At 36.4% G+C, this 12,787-nt stretch overlaps 1 pseudogene; it reads left to right on the top strand.

The window, feature by feature from the left end:
* LOC109823007 overlaps positions 1-577 on the top strand; it is an 875-nt pseudogene extending 298 nt beyond the window's left edge.

Below are 12,787 nucleotides of genomic sequence, written 5' to 3'. Positions count from 1 at the left end.
GCGCGTTCGCAGGCCGCCCGCTCACCGTCTGGTAACAATGTGCTTCAGCGGCCGCTTTCTGCGCTCGCCTGGGACGACGCCTGGTTGGTGGCGACGGCAAGGCACGGCAAGCCGGGTGATGCGGGATATTTGGTGCGATGCGCGGCCGACGGTATAATTTACTGTTTATTTACACGGCAGAGCTGTTTCCAACGGTGGTGAGGAATACAGCGCTGGGGTGCGCGACGCAGGCGGTGCAGATGGGGGCGATACTGGCACCACTGGTGGTGGTGCTCGGAGACGGGGTGCCGTTCACGGTGTTCGGGGTTTGCGGAATTGTTGGGGGTTTGCTGGCGTTTTATTTGCCGGAAACTATGAACAAGCCGTTGTATGATACGATGGCGGGGATGGAGGAGGGAGAGGGGAAGCTTGTTGAGTAGTAAATATTGTAGTTGTTGGGTTTTTTTTAACACTTAGATGATTTTGCAATTTTGTTTAGAATAAATGGTAATATCTGTGATCTCATATTTGCAAAGCTTGTTCGAGAGGAACAGGAGACAAAATTCTTGCTACAAAGGTTCACGAGAGGGTGGAATAAGTTGATGGTTAGAAATTTATTGTTAGATTAATATTTTACTTATGTGATCTGGCCCTGAGAATCTATTCAAAGTAGTGCAGAGAAATTCTACCGTTCCTCGTAAGGATCAGACAACGAAGACCCAGAAATTTTATCTTGGAGAGAATTCAGGACACATAAGTGTCTTCATAAAAGAACACTAATTTCATCCGAAAATTTCTTCACAAAAGAACACTAACTTCATCCTAAAATTACATACTCTTTCCTTTAAAGATATCAACTCAACACCAAAAAAATGGAGCAAACCCCTTATGCAACTAGGGTTGTCCATCCGGACCGGCCCGGCTCGGACCCGGTTTTCAAGTTGGGCCGGCCCGGAAAACAAGGTCCGAGTCAGGCAAAACCGGAACCCGGGCCCGGTTGGCCCGGCCCGAGCGGACTGGGCTCCGGGCCGGCCCGGTCATTTCCCTTTTTTCTCTTTTCTTTTTTTATAAAAAATTGCTAAAAAATTAGTTCAACCTTATTATATTTATATAATTATGTATTAGTATATACTTACAAATTATTATATAACTATATATTATATACATATATTATATGTAAATATATTGTATATATTTATAAGTTATAACTTGAGAGAGAGAGAATCACATAAGTATATATTACGTATTTATAAATACGTATTATATAGTTATGTATGTATTTGTTACATCTTACATACTTACATTATGCTTATTTAAGTATAATTATACATATTTACTTATATGATATACTTTTATATATACTAGATGCAATATATTTATATTTTATTATACTTATGCAATTATACAATATACTTATATAACTGTAATTCTATAATATACACATATGACATATATATATATATATATATATATTGTGACGCCCCTGTTTTCATACTTGGCTATAGTCTAAGGTAAACCCAGAGATGTCAAACCTTTCATGCACCTCCACTGTATAACAACATGGTTCACCAATCACAGTAATAACCTCTAGTGGGAACAAATATAAGTGAATGTACAAAACATACAAAATAAGGGAAATTTATACAATAGACATGATGCGGAAAGATATATCTCACAAATGAAATCATGTCTCAAACAAACTGAACTGGAATACAACCGATCTCTGAAGTAAATGTCAAATATCCCAAGATAAAATTAATTAAAAATCGTATTAAGGCAAAATGCCTTAACAATATGGATACAAATTCAAATGACTGAATAGAAACATAAGACTACTGTGGAGTCTCTACTAGTAAAAATACGCGACGACGACTATGCAAGAACTCCCGTCACCCTGCGACTCTCCGATGATTTGAGCCGCCTGAAAGTATAAAATAAAAAAATTAAAAAAAGAACAACAACAAGAGAGTCAGAGCGTTACAGCAAGATTTTCTACATCCGCCCCGGGGGATGGCTACTAAATAAAGTGGATGCTCTATCTATTAAGCATAGTCTTCCTAGATTATTTTTTCCCGTATGTAATGGTATTAATACTTAGAAATCTACAACACGAGACGTAGTACGTCGAGCGAAATAATCCAAGCAAGGAAACTCTCATGTATATAACATATGACTCAGGTAGTAAATTTCTAAATATTAACCCTGAACTAAGCAACAGAAATATAACTAAAATAAAATAATAAAGTGCAACATCATAAGCGACATCAGTATATGTATATGTCTCGTATACTCAAAATCATGATTTACACTATGGGTAAGGTTTGGATGCAAATAATCTTGCCTCAAGGTCTTGTTGGACTCATTGACACGAGCACAATACCTCTCCTCTGCCACTTGTCACACATCCTTGCCTTTCCTTCAACATACACCCTTGGATCTCTCCCAAAACTCACAAATTGGGTTAAGGTTTGAGTGGGGAGGTGGCTGAGGTTATTAAAGCTTGAAAGAGGGTTAATAGAGCTTTAAAATGAATATATACACTTAGGATAACAAGTGGGTTCGGGTTAAACAAAACCCAACCCGAAACCTAAAACAGATATGGAAACAGCCCGATATTCTAAAATCTGTATTCGGTTTAATGGCTGTAACTTTCTCATCCGACCTCGGAATGAGGTGATTTAAGATTTGTTAGAAAGCTGTTGAAGAGACCTATAACTTTGGTCATTGAGTATTTCCAAATTCTTACTATATCGGTGTGTAAATATAAAAACTTTTAACTGGTCGTTTTTCCAGATTCAAGCTTGTGCATGTCGTGCATGATTTCACTCCTATATTTATATATATACATTAGATTGATCTCAAATCAATCTTTAGCATATTCACACATCAAAATATATTATTTATCACCATATAACATATTTATTATTATTATTCATATAATATTTAAATTTTACGGGGTTTTACATTCTTCCCCCCTTAAAAGAATTTCGTCCCTAAAATTCTACAATCGTATCTTAGGGATTAATAATATGACAAAAGCACCAAGAGGGGATAATCTAGACAAGGAAACCCTCCTGTATACATCTCATACCATTAATCCCTAGATATGAAATATAGTAATATCTACACTTAACCATCTAGAACGCGATACTCCCACTTAACTCCTAACTAAGCGGAACAAGTATGTCGGGCAAAAAATTCAAACAAGGAACCCCCTATATATATATATCATGTGTTTCGAATAATTAGGAGCTAATTGTTAATACCACCATTCTAGCGTTAAGTATAGATATGAGCATGTAGATAATCATAAACATAGGCGAATCATATCCAAACAATTTACTTGCTCAAATACGTGCAAGTCGTTGCGATGCATATCCTCATCGCGTCTCAAGAAACTTCCTCGGCTCCTTTTCGATTCTATTAAACTTTAACTAAAGTAATCACTTTGTTTCTAAGTCTCTTGTCCTCCTTGGCAAGAATACACACATGAATTTCAATAATAGTCATATCATCAAAAATCTCGACCTCTGGTGTGTCTAACACTCGCTACTGCTCCTCGTTACGTAGATGCTTCTTAAGCATCGAAACATGGAAGATATCGGGTATACTCGACATCGATGCTGGAAGATCTAGCCGATATGAAACGGCTCCAATGCACTCCACTATCCTGAACGAACCGATATACCTCGGGGCAAGCTTTTCCCCATCTACCAAAACACTAAATTCTCTTCATTGGCTATATTTTCAACAATACATAGTCCCCAAGCTGGAACTCTAATAGTCGTCGTCTCTGATCTGCATAACTCTTCTGACGACTCTGCGCTGCAAAATGCGCTCCCGAATTATTACTATTTTTTCTGTAGTCTGTCTCACTAACTCCGATCCAAACAATTGGCTGTCATCTGATTCTGCCCAGCAAATAGGCGATCTACAAGGCCTCCCGTACAAGGCCTCATATGGTGTCATACCAATTGTCACTTGGTAACTGTTGTTATAAGCGAATTCAGTCAATAGGATGTGGTCCTCCCAGGTGCCTGGAAATCTATAAGCCCGTAATATATCCTCCAACACTTGGTTGACTCTCTCTATTTGTTCATTTGTCTACGAGTGGAAACTACTAGAATACGACAATTGGCTACCGAAAGAGTTTTAGAAGCTCCTCCAAAAGTACAAAGTGAAAACCAAGTCTCGGTCTGATATAATTGTCTCTGAAACTCCATGTAATCTCACTATCTCGTGGATGAATATCCTCGCATACGTCTCTGCCGTGTACGTCGTCTTCAACGGAATGAAATGTGCTGACTTTATCAACCGATCAACTATTACCCAAACTGAATCGTTTCCCTTCTTCGATCTCGACAAATTCTACAATGAAATCTATAGAAATATCTGTCCACTTTCATTCCGTAGAAATATCTGCCCACTTTTATTCCGGAATGGGTAAAGGCTGTAGGGTTCTCGTCGGTTTCTGATGTTCTGCCTTCACTTACTGACAGGTAAAACATCTAGCCACATACTCTGTAATCTCCCTACGCATGCCGCTCTACCAAAAGTGTCTTATCAGGTCCTTGTACATTTTAGTTGTGCCTGGATACATTGTGTACCTGGTATGATGCGCCTCATCAAATAAGTATTTCTTCAACTACGGATCACTCGGCATCACTAACCGGCCCTTCATTTGAAGTCCTCCATCTGCTCCAACGGTCCAATTAGCCTTTGGCTCTTTGGAGATCTTCCCCTTTCGAGTTTAAATCCAAGAGTCCTCTAGCAGAGCTCTGACCACTTTATTACTCCAAGATGGCTACTCAGACAAAGCTCCCAAAACTACGTTGCCTCTGTTGATCTTCGGTCTAAAATAAAATTGGCTAAGTGTGTGAAGATCTCGATATAACAAGCACCTCAAAGCTGCAATCTGATGACAACGGTTCCTACTCAATACGTTGCTACAACATTAGCCTTCCCCAGATGATACTAAATCGCAAACTCGTAGTCTTTGATAAACTCAACCCATCATCGTTGTCTCTGATTTAGCTCTTTCTGAGAGAAAAGATACTTCAAATTCTAATGATCCGTGAAAAGCTCGAATTGCACTCCATACATATAATATCTTTATGTATTTAGTGCAAAGACCACTACTGCAAACTTTAAGTCGTGCATGTGATAAAAATGCTCATTTTATCAACTGTCGTGATATGTATGTTACTACTCTCTGGGTTTGCATCAAAGCACCTCCTAGACCCGATAACAACACATCTGTATAGACTACGAAGGTCCTGTCACTGCTCGGAATAATCAATACCAGCGTTATAGTCAATTTAGTCTTTAGAGTCTCAAAGGTCTCTTGGCACTCCGTGCCAGCGTGTAAGTGGCATCACAATCTTTGAGAAATCCTGAATAAACTTCTTGTAATAGCCTACTAAACCTAAGAAACTGCGGATCTTTGAAGCTGTCTTCGGTGGCTCCTAATTAAGTACTGCCTCCACCTTTGCTGGGTCTACTGCAATACCCTCCTTGCTGATGACATGGCTTAAAAATCTGACTTCAGAAAGCCAAAACTCGCATTTGCTAAACTTGACATATAACTGATGCTCCCGCAAGGTCTGCAATGCCAATCGAAGATGTTGCTCGTGCTCTGCCTCCGATCTCGGATAGACAAGAATATCATCGATGAATACGATCATGAATTTGTCCAAATATGGACGGAAAACCCGGTTCATCAAATTCATGAATACATTGGGTGCATAGGTTAGCTCAAATGGCATGACAAAAAACTCGAAGGACCCATATCGAGTCAAAAAGGTGGTTTTGGGAATATCCATCTCCCAAACCTGCAACTGATGATAGCCAGAACAAATATCAATATTTGAGAAATACTACTCTCCATGTAGCTGGTCGAACAAGTCGTCAATTCTCGATAGTAGATACCGATTTTGAATAGTGACCTTGTTCAACTCACTATAATCTATACAAATGCGCATACTACCGTCCTTGTCTTTCACGAAGAGAACCATCGTTCCTCACGGAGAATGACTGTGGCGAATAAAGTCCTGAGATAACAACTCATCTAGCTGAGTCTGTAGCTCTCTCATCTCAGCAGGTGCTATACGATAGGGTGCTCGGGATATCGGTGTTGTGCCCGGCTGCAACTCGATGCATAACTCAACCTCTCTCACAGGAGGTAACCCAGGTATATCCTAAAAAACATCCTGATAATCTGAGACAACTCTAGTCTTGCATAAATCCTTACTCTGATCCCTCAACATCACCTCCTCGATGTACGTCAGAAATGACTCCACAAACTGGTTACCCTGCGAGATCGCTACTATCAACTCAAACTCATCAGACGCTCACAAGCTGACTGTTTTAGAAAAACAGTCGATACTAACATGGTAGGATGATAGTCAATCCATATCGAGAATGACGTCGAACTCCGATATCCGAAAAACTATCAGGTCAAAAATGAACTCGGACTCATCTAGACTGATGACGCATCTCCTACAGATACTCTCAATAAAGATACATCCCCTAAAGGAGTAGAAACGGATAACGAAAAGTCTAAGGGATGTGCAACTAGCTAAAACCTATCCATGAAGGTATGAGAGATAAAAGAATACGAAGCTCCTGAATCAAAAAAGATCCGAGCTGGAAAGGAATAATCACTAAGAAAGCTCCGCTCGCACTATGATCACGCGGTATGCTTGCATAAACTCTGTCAGTGGCTGGCGACTACTGTGCTACTGGCGGTGGAATCTATGGAACTATCTATCCCTCAGGAATTTCCTGTATAGCGTGCATCTGGCCTACTGGCTCCTTGGTCCTCGGAATGATAGGTGGTGCCTCAATCCTCTGCTACTGGTCATAACCGTGGCCCTGTGACTGCTGACCCTGACCACTGTTCTGTTGGTGGTGATGAAAATATTTACCCTGTTACTGGGGTCCTCTCGGTCTTACAAAAGGTTTCTTGTCCTTATCCTGGTCTCCGAACAATCATGCTTCTAAAATTAAGTCTTAGTACGTCTCCCTATCCCTACCCCAATCGGGTTAGTTCTAGCTGCTTATCGAAATAGTAGATGAAATCCTTCTATGAAATTGATATTCGTTGCTTCGGCGTAACTGAAATCGGTGCTATCTCCGGCGTCATCTTTTAAGCTGAATATAACCAATCTCCGCTTATGTACTGAGTCGACGTTAAGCATATTTAAAAATAATTCCCACATATTCCTTCCACTTATAGGCTGCAAATGAATCTGATGTGCCCTGAAACTCTGATGCTCTCATCTTCTGATATCTTTCTCATTCTTACAGAGTCAAGCTTCCTGCTCTGTGTCTCTATTAACAGCTGGTTGTGGTGATGGTGTAATCATCGGTATTGCCTCTTCAATAGGTACGACTGGTATGACTGGTGGTGGAACTTTAGAAAGTGTAATCTGGCTCGTTACTCTCTCCTCAAGAGTTTCTAGTCTCTACCTCTACAATCGGCGTTACCAAATCGATCAAATACTATGAAGCCTGCTGCGGCTCGGGCTCTACTTGTCCAGCTCTCCGAGTACGAGTTTTACCTTGACCACATCCTCGTCTCGATATTTATAATACCAAGAGGAGAGTTTCACAAACATACATAACATAACATATAACAGTAGGAAAACCGTATCATATATCATTCACGCAATTACTTTTCAATCAAAGTAAGGTAGTCATAAAAAGAAATTCGTAAATTTTGGAATATATGTATATAACATCCTCACTCATTCTAGAAATCCTAGCGAACTCTATACATGAATCCTAAGAAACTCTATCCTAACTCCACGACTCGACACAGGAAAGATCCTAAGGATGCTGAAACTAGAGCTCTGATACCAACTGTGACACCCATGTTTTCACACTTGGTTGCAGTCTGAGGTGAATCCAAAGATGTCAAACTTGTTATGCACCTCTACTGTGCAACAACATGTTTCACCAATCACAGTAATATTCTCTAGTGGGAACAAATATAAGTGAATGTACAAAACAGGCAAAATAAGGGAAATTTATACAATAGACATGATGCGGAAAGATATATCTCATAAATGAAATCATGTCTCAAACAAACTGAACTGGAATACAACTGATCTCTGAAGTAAATGTCAAATATCCCAAGACAAAATCAACTAAAAATCATATTAAGGCAAACTGCCTTAACAATATGGATACAAATTCAAATGACTAAATAGAAACATAAGACTACTGTGGAGTCCCTACTAGTAAAAATACGCGACGGTGACTATGCAAGAACTCCCGTCACCCTACGACTCTCCAATGCTCTGAGCCGCCTAAAAGTATAAATAAAATAAAAGAAAAAATAGAACAACAACAAGAACGTCAGAGCACTACAGCAAGATTACCTCCATCCGCCCCGGGGGAGGGCTATTAGATGAAGTGGAGGCTCTATCTATTAAGCATAGTCTACCTAGATCATTTTCTCCCGTATCTGGTGGTATTAATACTTAGAAACCTACAACACGAGACGTAGTACGTCGAGCGAAATAATCCAAACAAGGAAACTCTCATGTATATACCATATGTCTCAGGTAGTAAATTTCTAAATATTAACCCTGAACTAAGCAACAAAAATATAACTAAAATAAAATAAAGTGCAACATTATAAGCGATACCAGTATATGTATATGTCTTGTATACTCAAAATCATGAGTAACTCGGTAAAAAGGGCAACCCAACACTGAATCGCATCACACTAAGTGTCCACCAAGGACTCAAAACAACTGGCTAACAATATCATCATTCTCTATAGTTTCTCAATAAAACATATACTTGTGTGATTCGGCAAAAAGGGTATCATCGCATCACCGTGCGGATCGACGAATAGGTATCATCGCATTATCGTGCGGATCAACAAAAATGTATAATCACATCATCATGCGGATCGACCAATAAGTATCATCATGCGGATCGACAAATAAATATCGAATCATCGTGCAAATCGACAAAAGGTATCATCGCATCATCATGCAGATCAACAAAAAAGGTATCATCACATCATCATGCATATCGACCAATAAGTATCATCGTATCATCGTGCGGATCGACAAATAAGTATCATCGCATCATCTTGCGGATCGACAGATACATGTAGTGGAGTGAAAAATCTTCGCGGTCTCATTTACGGTGTAATAACTCACAATCTCAGATGTGTAAACGTAAAAATATTTTATCATAATCTCCTAGGGATACTCATGTATGTATAACAACATATTTGTGATTATAAGTGTAACATCGAGTGGCTCAAATTCCGCAACACGTTTCAAAACAGCGCAAACCAACACAACAAGAAAACTAAAAAAATAGTCGGGACTTCTGTTAGTAAAATGAGCATATCTTTCTCTAAGAATCTATTTTTAGGAAAGGTTTTTTGTTTTGAAATCTGGATTCACACATCTTTCATTTGGCATATGTTTAGCTCAGTTTGGAGTTCATTTGTTATCCCAAATCTTCAGTTAAACATTATACAGGTGCAGTAGTTTTTTTTAGTACATATTGTTAGTAAAAAAAAGTATATCTTTCTCTATACAATCTCTTTTTAACAATGGTTTTCTGTTTTAGAAACTAGATTCACATATCTTTCATTTGGCACTAGTTTAGTTAAAATTGGAGTTCATTTACTATACCCGGTTTTCTGTTGAAGTCTATATATGTGCAGCAGTTTTCTACAAAAAATATATATCACAACCTTAGGTTTTAGCATGATTAGTTTACAAGAAGAACTCAAATAATCAAATAAACTAGGATTTTCACATGGTAAATCATAGTTTACAAATTTAAAATGAAATTTATATTAACCATAATGATCATGATCATATTCCTAACATAAACAACAAGGAAAATATTAGATCTAACATTTGGTTAAGATTTAATATCAAAAAAATCTATTTTTTATCATGTTATAATTAGATCTAAGCATCAAAACGACCATATTACTTCATAAACACATGATTTACACGATGGGTAAGGTTTGGATGCAGATAATCTTAACTCAAGGTCTTGTTGGACTCCTTGACACGAGCACAATGCCTCTCCTCCGTCACTTGTCACACATCATTGCCTTTCCTTCAACAAACACCGTTGGATCTCTCCCAAAGCTCGCAAATTTGTTGGTGTTAATCTCACGTGAAAGAGGGTTAAAAGAGCTTTAAAACGAATATATACACTTAGGGTAACAACTTGGTTCGGGTTAAACAAAACCCAACCTGAAACCTGAAACAGATCTGGAAACAGCCCGATATTCTGAAATCTGTATTCGGTTTAATGGCTGTAACTTTCTCATCCGACCTCAGAATGAGGTGATTTAAGATTTGTTAGAAAGATGTTAAAGAGACCTACAACTTTAGTCTTTTGAGTATTTTCAAATTTTTAATGTATCGATGTGTAAATATAAAAAATTTTAACTGGTCGTTTTTCCAGATTTAAGCTCGTGCATGTCGTGTATGATTTCACTCCTATATCTATATATATACATTGGATTGATCTCAAATAAATCTTTAGCATACTCAAACAGCAAAATATATTATTTATCATCATATAATATATTTATTATTATTTTTCACATAATATTCAAATTTTACGGGGTTATATATATAATATATATATTATATATAGTATAGAGTAGACACGTGAGATAATAAAGGAGAGTATAAAAGCAATAGAGGAAGAAAGTAGTATATACTATTATATATCATATAGAGAATAATGGTATCCTTGTCATAGGAGGAGATTTTCTCCTTGATGATGTGGCACAATCCCCACCATGTGATATTTCTCTCTCTACTTTATTCCATGGTGGGGATTGTACCACATAATTTCAAGGAGGAAATCCCTCCTTGACATAGGACACCATTAATATATATATATATATATATATACAGAGAGAGAGAGAGAGGAGAGAGAGCAATTCTTATGTCAACGTTAAATGGATAGTCCACGGCAAAATTTCTATCCGCTGCATGTTGCCTAGGTATCTTTGCATGATATGAAGAGTCGTTTTATATATATAAATGAGTAGATAGAAACTTTGGTGACAAATGCTTGGTGTCCACTTAAGTTGATATAAGATCAACTATATTATGTGCAATTATTATGTCAACTTAAATTGATGGTCCACCACAGTTTCTATCTCAATCCTCTTATGTAGTGCCTAGGATGCTACGATGATATGAAGAGATTTTTATATTATATAGAGAGGTGGGATAGAAACTGGCATAGAGAATTCAACTATATATTAATATATATATATATATATATATATAATATATATATATATATATATATATATATATATATATATAGAGAGAGAGAATATGGGTATGCTTGGTACCAAGCACAAATTTGGTGCTTGGTAGTTGAGGGGCACATTGTCTCGCCCTCATTCAAATGGAGGACCACATTCACATGGTTGAAATGTGTCGCCCCTAATTGAATGAGTGGATGGGAATGAGACACATCACTACCAAGCACAAAAATTTGTGCTTGGTACCAAGTATACCCATTTTTCTCATATATATATATATATTATATATATATTATATTATATATATATATATATATATTATATATATGAGAAAAATGGGTATGTTGGTACCAAGCATAAATTTTGTTGCTTGGTAGTGGATGTGTCACATCCTCATCCACTCATTACCCATGTGAATGTGGTCCTATATTTGAATGAGTGGAGGGAGATGTGACACCTCACTACCAAGCATAACTTTTTGTGCTTGGTACGCAGCATACCATATTTCTCTCGTCTCTCTTCTCTCTCCTCTCTCTCTCTCTCTCTATATAATATATATATATATATATATATAATATACATATATTATATATATATATATATATATATATATATTGTATATACTTATAAGTTATAACATGAGAGAGAGAGAGAGAATCACATAAATGTATATTACATATTTATAAATACGTATTATATAGTTATGTATGTATTTGTTACATACTTAGATTATGTTTTTTTAAATACAATTATATAGTTTACTTAAATGATATATTTTCATATATACTAGATGCAATATACTTATATATACTTATATGTGTATATTATAGAATTACAGATTATGTTTTTTAAATACAATTATACAGTTTACTTAAATGATATATTTTCATATATATTAGATGCAATATACTTATATATAATTATACTTATGCACTTACATATACTTACATAACTGTAATTCTATAATATACACATATAAGTATACTTATGACTACATTATTTATGTTTATATTGTTATATCTTAGCATCTATATCATGCTAAGAGAGAGAGAGAGAGAGTATTAATTGTTATATGTTAGCATCTATATCATGTTAAGAGAGAGAGAGTATTAGTGTGTGTGTGTGTGTGTATACAACTATTTTTTTGTATATAGAATTCATAGAAGCAAGAAAATTAAAAATAGTTGTAGAATTAAAGGAGCCCAAGGTCCAATCAAAGAACTCTAAATATATATATTGTGTCTAGGATTTGAACCACTAACCTTCTCTCCAAACTCTCAAATTTTACCTCTAGACTAAGTAGCCCAAAGTATTCATGTCACTCAATATATATATATATACATATACATATATTATACATAAACAAATTGTATTATATATATATATATATATATATATACTATATATATATATATATATATATATATATATATAATATATATATATATATACTATATATATATATATATATATATCAATTACATAAACAATTTGTATATAGCTTATAGAAAATACATAAACATTGTT

The sequence above is a fragment of the Asparagus officinalis genome, chromosome 8 (genome assembly GCF_001876935.1).
Source record: "Asparagus officinalis chromosome 8, Aspof.V1, whole genome shotgun sequence".
NCBI lineage: Eukaryota > Viridiplantae > Streptophyta > Magnoliopsida > Asparagales > Asparagaceae > Asparagus > Asparagus officinalis.
Note: the sequence above shows the minus strand (reverse complement) of the source record. Positions and strands in the feature narration are given on the sequence as shown.